The 16,285-nt window shown below is 33.5% G+C and overlaps 1 protein-coding gene across 1 annotated transcript in view; it reads left to right on the top strand.

The window, feature by feature from the left end:
- PDE4D (phosphodiesterase 4D) overlaps positions 1-16,285 on the top strand; it is a 436,186-nt gene that overhangs the window by 12,840 nt on the left and 407,061 nt on the right. The window lies entirely within an intron of this gene.

Raw genomic sequence — 16,285 nt, 5'->3', positions numbered from 1 at the left:
TTTCCAACAGCTTGGCAATGTTGTATCATGATTGGCTTATGTTGCACAGTAACCCCAAATGCTTTTCAACAGAACTGCTATCGAATTGTTATCTTACAATTGTGCAGTTTCCCCCAGTTGTATGTTCCTGCTAATCCTATAATAATAAATAGAGATCAAGTACTTCCTTCAGCTCATGAAGCACAAAAAATGACTATAATCAAAACATCTTTATTTTTATAATGTAACGTAGTATAGGGTCAGTAGGAAGCCCTGTTAGATTGCTAAAACTTCTGATGCAACATTTAGTGTTCTATAAACAGCTAGAAGAAAAGCTTGTGACTTGATAGTCCCATTGAAATAACAAGCAAACATTGATGCCGTAGTAATAGAAGTGTTAGTGTAATATAAAGTGTAGTGTAGTATAAAAATAAAATATAGGGTGGTTTTTCTTTTAGTGACAGATGCATACTCAAAGAAAACAAGGTAAGGAAGTAACTTAAAGTGCCTCTTTTCTTGGGTTGAAGTATGCAGCAAATAATTAAGTTATTCATTGTGAAATTCTTATGTCTGTTAAATAATGCAGCAGTATAGCATAATCCACATGAATGGAAACAACTGACTAATCTTTACCTGGATCACACTCAGAAGCAAAACTATATTAGCAAAGTTTCTATTGTAAACTTTTTCTATATGATTGTCCAGAATGTACATTAAATCTTTTCTGACCTATTTAACTTTTAATGACTATAAATGTGGTTGAAAAATTAATGACTGGATCCAGGAAGAATAAAAGAAAAAAATTATCATATCTGGCAAATATTTTTTACATTGTTTTAGAAAACGTTGATGCAATTCAAAATGTGAATTCTAATATTTGATTCTACCTCTGTTTAATGAATCCCTCTTTTATCAAAGTATATCTGCACTTAGCAAGGGTAAGGAATCTTAAAGTGTAATTTGAAACACAGGCCAGAGGAAAAAAATTTGGTTTGAGTTGGCAGTAACAAAACTGAAAGAACAAAGAAATTAAATTGGTATAGAAACTGAAATGAGCAGACTGAAACCCACATGTACATTTTCTGCCCTTCCCACCATATAATATTTTTCACTGGTGCATAAGTAGGAAATTAGCTGAGAAATTACACATAAGTAGATGTCAATGAATTTCAATTCACAGAACTTAATCACTTTGATTCTTGTTTTAGATACATCACCTTTAGTTTAAGATTATGCATTATTACCATGCACCAAATACTGAAAGAGAAATGCTTCTGCTTCCGCTTCTGCCTCTCCTTTGAGCTATGTGTAATAATCTAATCAAAGTCTGAATTTCATTGAACTTTGCCTTCTTAGACTTTGCAACAGGAAGGTGATAAGGCCGAGAGATCCCAGAGCATTGCTGTCTTTACAAGCTTATTTATTAGGAGAAAAACTCTTTTCTGTTAGTACTAAAAAGATCTTTGGCTTAATACGAGCCTTAACATTGCTCAAATTGAACTTTATGACTTGTTTGCCCTTGTCATCAAAAGAAGGAGAAACAAAAGAGGTATGCAATATACAATTCAAACAGTCCTAATATTTTTCAACTGTATAGTTTTATTCAGATAAGCTGAATGCTTTTTCAAGATGCTGCTTTGTGACAGCAGTGGTTACAGTCATTAGCAATGTGATATGATGGACTGAACACACATTTGATATGTAGGATATCAAATTCTAATACCAATTTACCCCTATTCTTGCTATATCTCAAATGTACCGAAGACTGAATTTTTATTTAAGTCTTCCAGATTTTTGATGCTCCAGTTTTACCCTAACGTGCAGCGTAAAAACCCCAGAGATTATTATTATTTTAGATGGAAAAAACACCCACAACTTTAAATTAAAATCATTAGTGAAAATCGGTAATGAATATCTCAAGACGAACTTCCTCATGTCCCCAAAAGTTGCAAGTATTCCGAACTTAGCAAGTGCTTATTTTAAAAACCCTGGATCAAATTCTTTCATTTGCCAAAATAAGCTTAAAGTGCACAGCGTCTTCAAGGGTAGACCACCCTTCTCCAGTTGCATTTTCAGCAGCAAAAAACCAAAGATACCAAGGCATCCTGTGCCTTGTGTTGATTTCCTACGTGCAAAGGGTTCAGTAGAATGGAGCTAAGTTCCTCGGTGTCTGATCCCTACTTTTATAGTCTCTTGGCTATAAGGGAGGATATGTCCATCTGTGTCAAATCTTACCCCATATGTGAAAACCCAGTAAAAATATCAAATATGTATGTGAATCTCTATTCCTCAGCATGAAAAAGGATGTTTAAAGACAGACTAAGGTAGTGTGACTGTTCTGTTTTCAAAGTTCTTACCACGATATACATGTAAAAGTACACCATTTGAGCAGACTTTGTAAAATGAACAAAACACAGCTGATGGATGTTTAATACTTTGGAAGTGTTCCATTCTGCTTTTCTATCTATTATTCTAGGTAATAATGATGATTAACCGATTGTGTCCTAAACGTACACCAGTTTCCTTGCTCCTAAGAAATTACTTTGTTCTGGGACTTACATAGCTATTTTAGTTTATGACATGGATCATATTAACATTAAGGATGTTAGCAGAGAGAAAAGAATATGTTATTTTCACAATGTTTAATTTCCCAGCTGGATCTTTGAGCTTTAATTTCACTTGTGATTATATCATCCTCAACATACTTAGTGTCTCTTTTTGCCATTTATATATTATTAAATTTGATTCTTCAACATTAAGCTTCCTAAATTTTATTTTATTTTATTTATTTTTAAGAAGTTAATTCCATATTTATAATGCTGTTCTAAACTTAAAAAAAAAAAAATCTCTGAAAACTGTAGGTAAAATCACTGCTTTCTGAGTAATTGCTGAAATCCACATTAACAAAATCCAATACAGTGATAAAGTTGTTTTGGTGGATTTGGAAGGAACTGGATCAAATCCAGAGAATTTATAGTGTTGTGTTTTTATCCTACATAAATCAAGATTTAATTATATTTATGTGTTCTAATTATATAACTTATTTACTATATAGAACAACTAGTATAATAAATACATGGCTGATGAAAACCATTTAATGTTGACTTTGATTAATAAAAATGCTACATAGCTGGAAATTAAAAATATGTAACAACATTATTTGTATCTTTTACATTATTAGATGTTAAGTTTTGAAACTAGCACAAACTCTTCTCCTTTTTCCTGGGAAAAATTCCTGATTTCTGATATGCATGGCACCTTGTGGATATAAAATAGATTTCATTTACATGAATAGGATGTAGCTCATTATTCAAAGTGATATAAAGCATTCTTTTATTGAGGTACAATATTAAGTTATAAAAGCCAGAAAATATGTATTACTTTCTAACTGACTCAGACACAAAGTGGTTATTTATATCCATTCTGTATATCTGTTATTGTTATCATGTTATCATTGCCTTGGTTTTGGTAGTGTTGAAGCCTCAAACAGAATGATGACTCAGTCCAAAGATCAAACCATCCAGTAATAATTCAAAAGATCCTAAAATTTAGGTAAATGAGAGGAGATAGCAGATGCAGAAATGCAAAGAAAAGAGACAGTAGTTATGGGCAGCTTAACCTAGATCAGAATTCCAAAGTGCCCTAAATCCTTCCATATATGAAGCTTCTTGCTCACTTAAAACTGTGGAGACAAGCATCTCAGCTGGAGTAGCTTGAAATATTGGATCAGCACAAGAAACCAGTGTTTTAACATTTACATAAGGCAGTGTAGTTGTAAAATACCAACTGTTGATACTGAAAAAGCAACACCTTCTGATTATGTTCATTCTCAGAAGGGAAGCATATTTCCAAGTCATCCCATAAGCACTGTACCTGCACTGTACAGCTTTTAAATTGTATGAACTTCCGTTTCTGCTTCCACAGATTTTGTAAATGCTTCTGAGTTTTATTTATTTATGTGTGATCTGTCAGCACTTCTCTTTCTTGGGACAAGCAGAAGGGCATCTAAGTGGGAGGAAGGCAGCAGAGTCAGATAAAATTGCCTTTTTTCCCTTACTTAGAAGGAACTTAATGGACCTTTGGGAAAATATTAAAATTTAACACCAGTGAAATTCATATGCTACAAGTGGAGCAGATGCTAATTTTAAGTGTTTTTTGTTTTAAAATACTTTAATATTTTTTCTGTTTCTGTTTTTTCATCAGGAGATGTCAGCTATTACTTTTGATAATGAAGGAATATTTTATGTGAGATGCTAACACCGGGTATTACCTGTCATCTGAATAGGCAGGTTGTATGGTTAGCAATAAAATCTACAGTACTTGATCCCATGCTGAACTGTTTGGCTGGTCAGGCTTAATAACTTTAAGCATGTTCATGTAGAATATTACCAATATTTTTGCAAATATCATGGGAAAGCAGCCACTTCAGTGGAATTTAAAGGAGAGTAATAGGTTAGTTTTGCAAATTATTTTCTGGTGGATTTCTCCCTAGCAATAAGAAAAGAACTTTTTCAGCTTGTTTGAAAATTTGACAAGTGTTAATTGAGGATTGGCATTGTGAACTGATTTGGAAGTGGGAGTTGTCATACAGGACATAAGATATAAATAAGGTGGGGATAACTAATGAACAACCTTGAAGGTGAAAGGAGCAGTTTGTATTTGATGCTATAGAAAGGGGGAAAAGTGGGGGAATGCACCAAGGGAGACAGAGATGTTGAAGAAAATGATTAGGCAATTTTCTTTGCAGCAGCATTCTAGGTGAACAAAGGAGATATAAAATAATGAGACTGAGGATGGTAGTGCTATCTTTGCAGGTGGATAGGAAAAGTTGCATATAAAATCTGGAAAATGGGTTTTGTTTTTCAGTGTGCACTTAATACCTTGCATAGAACTGATACTGAACAAGTATCAGTTACAAAATGTACTCATACTCTTAGGCAACTACATTCACTGTTGTTTTGTTCCTTGCATCATCTAACCTCAACATGTATAGAGTTGTGCATCATCTGACTTTATTCTGGGAATTCTATAGATACAAGATCATATGTATGTTACTGTAGTACTTGATGTCTTTCATTTCCTATATATTTTTTCTAAATATTTGTATTTTCAAGGTATTTCAGTAGGAATGTTATAACATGATTTTAGATAAATATGAAATGGTACTTAACTTGTTATCCATTTCTAAGCAAAATATGAAAAAAAAGCCCTGAGGGATGTCTCCCAGCATGTCTGGATTGTGCCTATTAGTAACAGAAAAAGGTAGCTCCAGGTTTTTTCATAGTATGTGCAGTATTCCAGTGAAACTCTATGTTCATTTTGCCAGGAAAGTCTGTTCTTTCAGCAAAATGTGGGTGATTGTGCTCAACTATCTCACTCAACTGTCTGAGAATGAGACTCCTACATTAATACATTTTATTACATTATGGCAAATCCTCTTATTATTTCATCAAAACAATCTCTTTTAGGCCATGGCTGCTTCTTTGCTAACATTAATGTCCTAATAATCAGAGGAAGTTAATGAACCCAATTTATCCAAGGGATACCATGAAAGGTATTTGTGGAACTGTAATAAAAGGTTTTGTTTCTGTGCTTCCTTTTAAAATTTTTTGCTTTGCACTACTCTCTGCTCTCAGTGATATTTTCCCATTCTTTCTTCACAGAACATAGTTATAAAAATGACTGAAATGCATTGAGATACTTGAAATAAGAGAATTCAGTAACTGTTCACGTGGATGTAACTTGATCCCATAGTATACATAATGTATTTTGATATTAAGAAATATGATGTAACTATTAACAGACAGTAGGTTCTGTCTGAAACTGTAGGTACCTATAATTCAAAATTCACTTTAGACAGTCAGAGATAAATATATATATATATATATTTAAATCAAAGGAGGAAAAATATAACTGACAAGTAGACATGGTTTACATGTGGGCTAATAAAGTTTCATACCACTTGCTAGACATCTATTATAACAAGAAGATAGCAATATGATAAAATTATGTGCTAGGAAGTTGATTAAAAATATATCAGCTACTCAGGGGTATGTAAACAGAAGTGTCTTATTTGTAAGTCTGTGTGTGTGTTTATTTACTATTAGGGCTGTGATTTTCCAGGAAGCCTATGGAAACGAGGCAACAGCCAGCATTTTAAACCACAGGCCAAATAGTTTACATGGAAATTTATATTATTGCAGCACAGAAAGTTTAGTTAAAGAACAACAAAAATCAAGATAAACAGTTAAGAATGAAACTCTCAGTTTCTCCTGAGGGTTGTGCTCTACCAAAATATATGTTGCTTGCAAAATTACCGTTGCCATGTAAATATAGGACTATATAGTATTTTCAGAGGTACTGACCCCATCTGCTACTGAGTTCATAGCAGCTGCAGTTGCTTGCCCTATTTAGTGAAGAGTATAAACCCTAAAGCAGGTTATGTGGAAGTAATGGGTGTAAGCAGGCTGAATTTCAACTATTTTGTGATAATGGCATACTTGTATGCTGTGCCAGCGCAGGAAATTTTATTGAGGATGAAGCTACACCATGTTTAGCTCAGTACACTTGGATAGCTGTGCGGAACAGAGGACATGCCGTAAGCACTCTAGCTTACATCCCGTTGCTTTTTTATGTGTCTGCATACCCGTATGCCACTTTCCTATAGAGGTCAAGTTAAGAAGGCATTCATAAAACAGTTCACAATGAACGACAGCCATTTATGCCCAGTACAGGTGTCAGACAAACAAACAAATAGTAAACTCCCTATCCTAGTTGACAGACACTGTCAAAACCAAATTTATAGGTCTTGCCTGTAGGTATTGTCATATAATTGCTTGAATTCTTGATGCTTCAGTATAAATGAAGAAGTGAATTGCAGAACTGGGAGTTTTTTGCTTAGGAAAACCTTCATAGCCCTGTTCTATAACTGTAGGAAAGTTTGTTAGTGTCAGCTAGGAATCAAGTAGAGACCTGTGAGTTTAAGTGGATATCAGACTGCATCCTGTCTGTCAAAGCAGGGCATTTACATCACTATTCAAACAAACATCGTGGCTAGACAGAAATTGCACTAATCTAACAGCAGAACTAAAGTACGTTTTACATGTCAACTGACTGAAGCAGTGTATTTTTTTTAATCCCATATATATGGATAATGAAGGTTTTTAAGCTACCCTCAGTGCAGAAGACCACCCATGCCCAATGGGTCCAGGCTTAGACCCACAGGCTTCAGTTTAGAGTTTTGGTGTCATTGATGACCTTGTGGCATTGTTGGCATGTGTCATACATTACATTGCGAAAAGAAGTCATCCCTGCATTCAGTATGTTTCAGTATTTATAGATATAAGCAGTGGGGTTTTTGATCTGATCTAATGTTGCCACCCTTTCTCTTTTAATTTCATGAAATAGATCACCGTAAAATCAATAATGTTTATGCAAAAAGGAAAAAGAGGTGAAAACTAGAACTTAATTCTAAATTACTTGCCACCTCTGGATTTCAGGGAGGTACTTAAATCAAGCTGAATATATTATATATATTAGGTCTCATTAGTTATTTAACTGATTTTGATAGAAATACATGAAAACTCAGACTTTAGAAAGACATAAAACATATTTCAACTACCTGCTTTAGAGTCAGGACAGTGAGGAAATAGGCTGGAATTTATGCAGAGGGATGCACTCCAAAAAGTCTGAACATGTATGTTAAGTTGTAATGTGAAGTGAAAGGTTGGAGTGTGTTCTAGTGCATGGTGGACCCTTTCAGCTTTCTGAAAAGTGGCAATAGATCCATCTTTTACAAGGATCATGGCTGAAAATAAGAAAACTTCTGCGAGGAAATACAAAAGCATTAGGGAAATGAAAGTGAATTTTCACAATATTGATATAGTAAAAAATGTAATTCCTCGCACTTGGCTGGGGAAAGAACTGTGAATAACTCATTCACAGTGTTGTAGCCTGAAGTGGGATTACAAACCTGGACTTTTCTAGCACACGTTGTAGAGGCTATAACATGCAAAGTACTTCAATTATTCATAAAGCCCTCACAAAGCTTCCATTTTGAAGATATAAAAATTTACTTGCACAAGGATGGCTGGCTAAAATGGAAGGTCACACAAAATAAGATTTTAGTCTTATGTAGAAATTTAAAGTTTCTTGTAGAATTAAGACAGAATAATTCCTCACTGAGCAGATTATAGTTTTGAACTCTAATTGAGGAATAACTGCAACTCAGGAATAAGATACTCCACATTTTCTATGAGGTTAGGGTTGAAAACAAGGAGCTACGTTAGGTTAGTTACTGCACTATAAACCCTATTTGTTAGTTTAATTCCCAGCAATTAGTTATTACAGTTTTATGCAATGGCTAAATAACAGATATTTAGGCTTTGGATACCTAGGGGTAATTCTATATGGTACTATTCATACAGACTTTGTTCAGCACATAAATACCACTGCACCTTCAGAAGCACTGCATTCAAATGAAAAAAAAAATTTTCGTCAGAAATTTGGACTGTTTGGAAGTTATCTATCTTTTGAGATAGTTTTCAATACAGTGAATCTTGAAATATATAATATTTGGGTAGATAGGCTTGGCAGGAAATTTTGGAACGTATCTCATCCATCTGTTATTATTTGATGTTTCTGTGAATATATAATATTGATATATGTATACTTATTATCTGAACATTCATGTGCATGTGTGATTCTGGTGCTTTATTAAAAATAGATAAAAAGACCAGTAACAGAGATGTTGTAAAAATAAGTTAAATGTATGTACAAACAGTTACTCTGTGTTAATACTAAGGCTCATTGCGCAGCTTTCATTGTCTGCATCTGTATGAAGCAGGGGCATGCTACTGTCTCTATGTATAGAACTTAATGAAAAGCATAGACTCAGTAATACTCAATAAATTAAATACAAAATATCTTGAGACTAAGCAATGTACATTAATTATGACTGTGACACCTTGATTAAAATGGGGATTAAGTATGCACATGAGAAAATATAGTAGTAAGATAACTGAAATAAAGTAAATCAGTAGACACTTTATAGAGCACTAGGTTTAACAGACATAAAAGTTCTACAGTTTCACTAGGTGGGAAGTCTAGTGAAAACAAGTTTTTTCTGTAGAGCTCAATTTTAAAACCATGTCTATAATTTATTCTTGCAGTTACCTTATAAATAACCAGTTTGATAAATAGAGTTGTAAAATGAATTTATTGTAAATTGGGGAAATATTGGAGTTTTCTCTATTCCCTGCTTTGATCGTTTGGCATACAAAGTGATGAGCAAGAAAGAGGGAAGTCCTACTTTTTAAACCTACAGCATGAATTCTTACAAGTAATGAGAGAACTGGAACATGCATCAGTTCTGTGTTTTCAGTTTCTCTTTAGAGAACATAAAAGAGATATACTCAGAGAATGGCTATCAAATACAGTTCCTGTCAAGCTAGCTATTATTCAATTTATATATGGCTCTATGCATACATGAAATGAAACTTTTATGTCCCAGTCCTATTTGAATATGGTGATGATAATTTATTTTTCAGTGTTTTTCCACCAGTGTCACTAGAACCAGAAAACTCCTTTAAAAATGCAGGTGAATGGCCTGTATGCAAACTGCATAGTTTTGCAATCTACGAATGTGTTTTGTTTTCTGAGTTGTATCTTGGGGGTTTTTTTTGATAGTAAGCCCTGAACTTGATCACTCATCACTTCCTTGCTGCTTAATGTGGAATTGACCAAAAATTTAACTGTAGCTGGGTAATCTGAAGTCACCTTGATTAGAGGATAAAGTTTCTGAGATGATGAACAGTTTTAAGAAAGTGTGATGTTCCCCATTTCCAAAATCTGAAGTATGTTATGGTATCCAAATGTGCATTCCATTTTGTGGTTTTTTATCACAGGACACATTCTCTAGAAAATTATGCAGAACTAGTTATGTGTTTGGACTGAAATCCACTACTTACCCTGTTTTACTGGTAGTTTTGGCAAATGATACAGTAATGCATAGTGTTAGGTATTCTAAATAGTACAGGGAGAGGGTATGCTATGCTATCTGAAGAGTAGAGAGGAAGTACCTTACTTAGAAGAACACCTTTCATTACTTTGCTTTTTGTAAAATCAAATTACCTACCACATTATTCAAATGAAACAAATTCTGCAAATCTCCTGTGAAAAGCTTTCTAGGTTGCCAGCTACAAAGGAAGATAGCTATGGCAGAAGTTACTTTTGTAACTAGGTGGTTAGCTTAAGTACTGCTTTACCAACTTAGCCATTTTAAAAGTTAATGAAAGCTCTGTATCTTACATCTTGATCTAGACATCCCATAGCAGAGTAGAAAATAAAACTGTAAAATACTAAACTGTGAAATGAGATACAGCTTTTTTGCCCAGGCCTTTTTGTAGTTTTCAACAAAAACTTACTTTGTCTGGAACATCAGGTAACATTTGTAAAATTTAATATTAAGTGTCTATGAAAGAGTGATGATACAATATATTTGTAATTACAGAAGTCTATAGGATACTGGATTCTAATTTTTTTACTATAATGAGAACACAGAATTGTAATTTGTACTTCAGGTTAATTTAAAATAATGCTTTTATTGTAGTACAATTTAGAAATCTTAGTACTTAGAGATTGAGATACTTTAGAATAGATAGCTAAAGTGATGTTATACTATAGAAATGAAATATGATTTCAGTTGCAGGTAATTATTTGTCTTAATTTGAAGATTGCTCTCTTGCAAACTTTTGTCTATGATTTAATCTCTGAGGAAATTCTCATATGTGAGTTACTGGTTTATTAACTCTCTTCTGTGGGATTTTCAGTATATCTTAATTGGTACTTGATGAAACATATTCACCATTTTTATTTTCCTTTCTATATTTATATATTTAATATCATTTTAAAATGAGATTACAAATGTGGCTACCAAAGTGTGTTATTTTATTCTTCAAATTCCTTGAGCTGTATGATATTCTGATTTAGTAAATTTAGACTATGCAAAAATCAGTGTAGCACTGAGTAAGACCTAACTGGTAATGTCAAAAAGTAATTTCCAGTAGATAATCCTCAATGCAGGTGTTTCTAGAAGATGTCACATCACTTTATTATTGATTTAGTGTACACAGGGCTTGGAGATAAAAAAATAAAGCTTGGGCAGGTAGTTTGTAAATGAGATTAAGAAAACAGTGAAGTCATAAATAAAGATGAAATACCAGCAGGGTCCTACAGAGCGATCTGTAACACAGTAAAATTAAAACCAGGTTTTAAAATGGTAAAATCCAAGGTCAGACATCTAGAAATCAAGACTACAGGTAACATAGAGGGCTATGAAAATCTTTGACTAAGAGAAAAATTCAGAATTGTAGTGAATAATATTTGTTGTGAGTCTACAAATTTATCCATACTGGCTATAGAACATTTTAATATTTTCTTCACTTACAACTGTAATATTTTAACACTGTAATAATTGTAATCCTGTTAACCCTATGCTGTAATTGCTCATCATTAAAGAAACATTATCAAGAAACATTACCAAGGGCAAACTTTTTTACTTTCAAGTGTATGCTTGGATTCTTTTTGGTGGAATTGAGGTAAAGATACTGAACTGGATAAACAGTGCAATCTGGTAATTTTTGTTACATTTATGCTGAAACTTTTGTGGTTTTGGGACAATACAGTTGTCCTGAAAAAAGTTGGGGGTCATTATTATTTTTCTGTGTAGGATCAATTTCCCTAAAGTTTTGATTCTAACCCCTGGTGTTCAACCTGCCATTTGTTTGTCAGAAACCTGACAGAACAAATTGAAATGATAATTTATCATGGCTATACGTAAGTAGAACCTTCACAGATGTATTGTAACAAAAACACTGTCACATTCCCCCAGACTGTGTTTATTGCCACTTAAAACACTTTTATCTTATGACATCATGTTGTGCACTAAAAGCATTTCCTTTTTCATTAACAGTAATTATTCTTCCAGCTTACTTAAAAGCAAGTTTGGAACACTTCACATGGAAATGATTACTTGCAGATACTGACACATTTTAAATATCTTTCCTCATTATTAAAAAGTATATAAGCTTCAGCTGCCCAGTTAAGTCACGGGAAGAGGGACAGAAGAATATTCTATTATTTTAGTTTTGTTTATTCCACTTTCTGTTGTTTATTGCGTTTATGACATTTTAGTGATCATTTTGCTACAGCAGTGGTTTACAATCTGTGGACACAGTCATATATGGGCAATGGGAATGCCTGCCCTCAGTATTAACATTTTAGTAGTTTAAAGATTGCTGATCCATATTTATATGAGCAAAGTATCTCATCCTTGAAGTAAAGCTAACTTTATAATAGAAATATTTTATTTTGGTAGTTGTGTATGTCTGTATATGAAGAAAACATGAACGTGATATACTGATGTACAAACTTTTCTTGCTAGTCATTAATGTAGCAAATCATGGTATTCAGACCAGTGCCTCTGTGTGATCAGAATATGAGTGTCGTCTTGCCTAGCATCATGTTTTCTTTGGGTGACAAAATGTGTGTTGTTCAGAAACAGAATCTGAAGTTAAGCATATGTAATATAGAAAAATTGTGGTTGACGCAGTTACTGGAGCTATTATATATTATCACTGTGTCTGCTCCAAGAGAGACAATGTGTCTACTTTAAGCATTTTAGATTGGATCAGGACTGTGCTTTTAAAAAACTTTGGATAAACCCCTTATCTTGTTTTGTTTTACACTGAGTAGGTGTCTTGGAACACAAGTTTAAATCCTCTTATATTCTGAACCTAAACCAGAAGATGTTAGAGCACACTCTCTGGCACACCAACCACTAACGAGCTTTTTGTCTATGGGATCAGAACAGAGGCAGGCTGAACTAAAGCTCCTGAAAAAAAAAGCATGGATGTCAGGTCTCCTGTACCAGCTATTTCACTCTTCAGGTGTGCTCCCATTGGGCCTCACTACTTGCTAATTTAGTAGGCACAGCCTTAGATAACCTCCTTCATTTTTCTCTTTCTCCTTGAACTTATGCGTAAAGGCTGTTTATTATAATTATGGTTTTGGCTTGGGGTTTTTAAACAGATCTGAACTGAATTATTTACCTTAAGGCACTTCTTTGAAGAGATCACCTTTTCAAAAGTTTTCAGTATTTACGGATTCTCTAAATTATGTAAATATTCTCTAAAATATCCTAAATTCTAAAATATGATTTTTGCATTCATATATACACTTATTTTAAAGTTCACCAGCAGACAGCTGGTGAAGATTATGGCCACAGTAGTGTGAGGCAGATGGCAGATTTTTCAACAGAAATCTTGTCTGCTTTAGGCACCCAACTGTTTTCACATCTATTCAGCATTGAAGGACTCCTTTGAGAACAATAGGAATATTGGGCATTGAATTATTTTGAGTATGCGGGCTGAATACCTGTTATGCTGAATACCTGTTATACTGAATGCTCTGAAAATATTTCTTATAGTTATTATCTGTCATAAAAAGCCATACTTATGTAAGCATGTGTCTAAACACCAGTTTCCTCAAGGAAACTGTTATTTAATATGTCATATAAAAAACAATGAAAATGAATGAAAGAATAGCAGGAATTTTTAAAACTCCAGAGTTCAAAAAAAAAGACAGGTGTTTCATCATGAAAAAAAGTGAAATATCCCTATTCCCTATCTAAAATTTGTTTAATGACAAATATAATTTGCAGTCAAATAAATAGAAGCAGGTCCAAGCTCAGTATGAAACTGTAGCAAATTGAGCAAGAAGATGGCACCTGTATATTCTCCTACCAATAAACTGTTTTTACCATATTCTGCCTTTAGTTTTTGTGTTTAAAGATGTTTTAAGTTCAAGATACATGGAGTAGTTTTCTCGTTCGTACAGGCCACTCAGAAGAAACATCAGCCTATGAAGTGCTTTTGTGTGATTCCCTTTGAGGTCAGCAAAGAGCGTTAAGTTTAGCTATTCTCCTGAAAAAGTAAGAGTAGAGACAGAGAACATACTTTTAAATTGGGTCAGGAAGTATAACAGCAATGACAGCGTAATACTATTACTTTAGAAAGTAGATAATTGGCCCCCAATGTAACCCGTTAAAAGGAATATTTAACCAATAAACTATTGCATTTAATATAACTTCTGATCCATCCCTGAATTTACAACTAGAGAAAACACCCAGTAAAGCCAAAAGAGAATGCAGTCCACCACCTGCCTAGAATATTGGCAGCATAAATAATTTTATAATCCTCTATATGTAGATCTGATAAGATTTAAGTATTTCTTCAAAAAGCACCTGAGATTTTAATATTTAGTTTCTCAATCAACATTTTGTAATACAACTGCTGTACTGCACAATTTTTACACTGTGGGAATTTTTCTGTTAGGATAAGTATCTCAGTTCAAGATAATAATTTAAACTGATCTAAACCTGACTTCCAAAAATCAGGTCTGTGATCTCACATCTGAACCATCTACAACATCTACTACAGATATTCATGTTGGTTTAGAGTATATGCAAATTTAGCAAGCAGTGTATCGTTATTAAAACTTCAATTTATTTCTAAGAAATAGAGATAAATAATAATATAATTTTAACATGGGCCAATGGTACAAGTAGAATATCCATAGTCCTGACTGCATACTTCATAACACCTTGAAAAATAAGTTTAATGAGCAGTAGAACTAAGAGAACCTGCTTAGCTACAGATTGGTGTCTTGTGGTCGATTGACTTTGGTGTCTGAAGCAGTATGTTCTGAAAATGAGTCTTTTAAATGAAGTCAGGACATTTATAAATATTCTATTCTACATGTATTCTTTAGATGTAAAGTTCATACTAAGCCTGCTAAGTGGAGCTGCAAATATCATTCTTCTCCCTTACATGGGTGTCTTGCAGAATTTATAATCAATAAATAGTGTTGCTTTGACTTTCTTTATCTTTACAGTTTCTTCTTTTTAATTGGTCAATTTCTTCCAAAGTTGTTAAGAAAATAACACAGTGTTACAAAGCTTAATTTCCTTAGGAAAACAGGCTCAACATAATCAGGAATTTTTGGTAGAGTAATATTTAATCTTTTAATCTGAGACCCTTTTTTTCGAGCCAAAGGTATATTTCTGATAATGTTGATTGAAGAAGTTTTCTTTAAAGGATTTGTTTAAACTTTTATTAATGAGACCATTCTTCATCTCAAAATGCAAAGTTTAATTTATAGAAAATAGTCCAAGAATAAAACCTAAAAATACAAGTTTTCACAATTGTCAAAAGAAGGTATAGAGCTACTTAAAAATACCTAGTTGTAGAAGTTTAAGACTATATTGATGTCAGGAAACTTTTTTTCTTTTAAACTTAAGTTTGCAGAGAGGGAACCCTGTTTAACTACAGCCATAGACCCTCTTGAACTTTTCTTTTTGTTTCAGAGCAGCTTTAATAAACCTACCTTCCAGCTGCCTCCTTTACTCCAGACGCTATAGAATAAACCAACTTATGTATTTAATGTACCTGTAAACTAATTGGGATTCTGTGGAGGTTTTGGTGGGAATAAATTCAACTGACTGCGCTTTCTCACCTGATTTACCATACAAGTGATAGGGCTGATTCAAAGGAAAAGGTAAAAATACACGGCTTGAGGAGCAAGGAGACCCAATTTCAGAGTATAATCAGCTTAATCTGTAGCGGGGTAACATTCTGAGCATCTGAGTTTTTTGTAATTTTTTTGTTTTACCAATACTTGGTTCTAGGGAAGAATTTTGTCTGGGACTAATTACACCACAGAAGAATCCAAGTTCCCGCAATGCGGAGACTTTGAAATATTGTGTTCGAACTATCTACAACAGCTAATATTCTGCTTAACAGTTGACTTCTATAGCTTATAAAAAAGTTCAGTTCCCTGGTTTTCTGGGGTTTTTTTAATCATTATTTTAATGCAATCATTCTGGCATTTGGCTGTTGAATATCTCTTCCTACTTCTTTTTTCTTTAATTCATTTGTTTTGGCCCTTGTGGCAAAGCTACAACAAACAAAAATATTTTACACTTCCAAAGCAATTAGTTTGCTTGGGTTTTTAATGTTGGGGTTTTTTTAATTTCTGTAAAAATTTCTGTAAGAAATGTCTAATAGATGTCCATATAAAAAATTAATTGCTTTCATAAGATCTTGTTGTTGTTTCATATTCTGAGAGCTTGAGGTGGTGTGAACAAATCTCTTCCAAGCCTTCTTTCAACTCCCTAACGACCTTGTGCACACACGTATATATATTTACCTATGGAGCTTTGTTTGTAAAATTAATTTTGTAGTTTGTA

Source organism: Aptenodytes patagonicus, chromosome Z (genome assembly GCF_965638725.1).
Source record: "Aptenodytes patagonicus chromosome Z, bAptPat1.pri.cur, whole genome shotgun sequence".
Taxonomy (NCBI): Eukaryota; Metazoa; Chordata; class Aves; order Sphenisciformes; family Spheniscidae; genus Aptenodytes; species Aptenodytes patagonicus.
The sequence above is the reverse complement of the archived record's forward strand: the minus strand, read 5'-3'. Positions and strand labels throughout refer to the sequence as shown.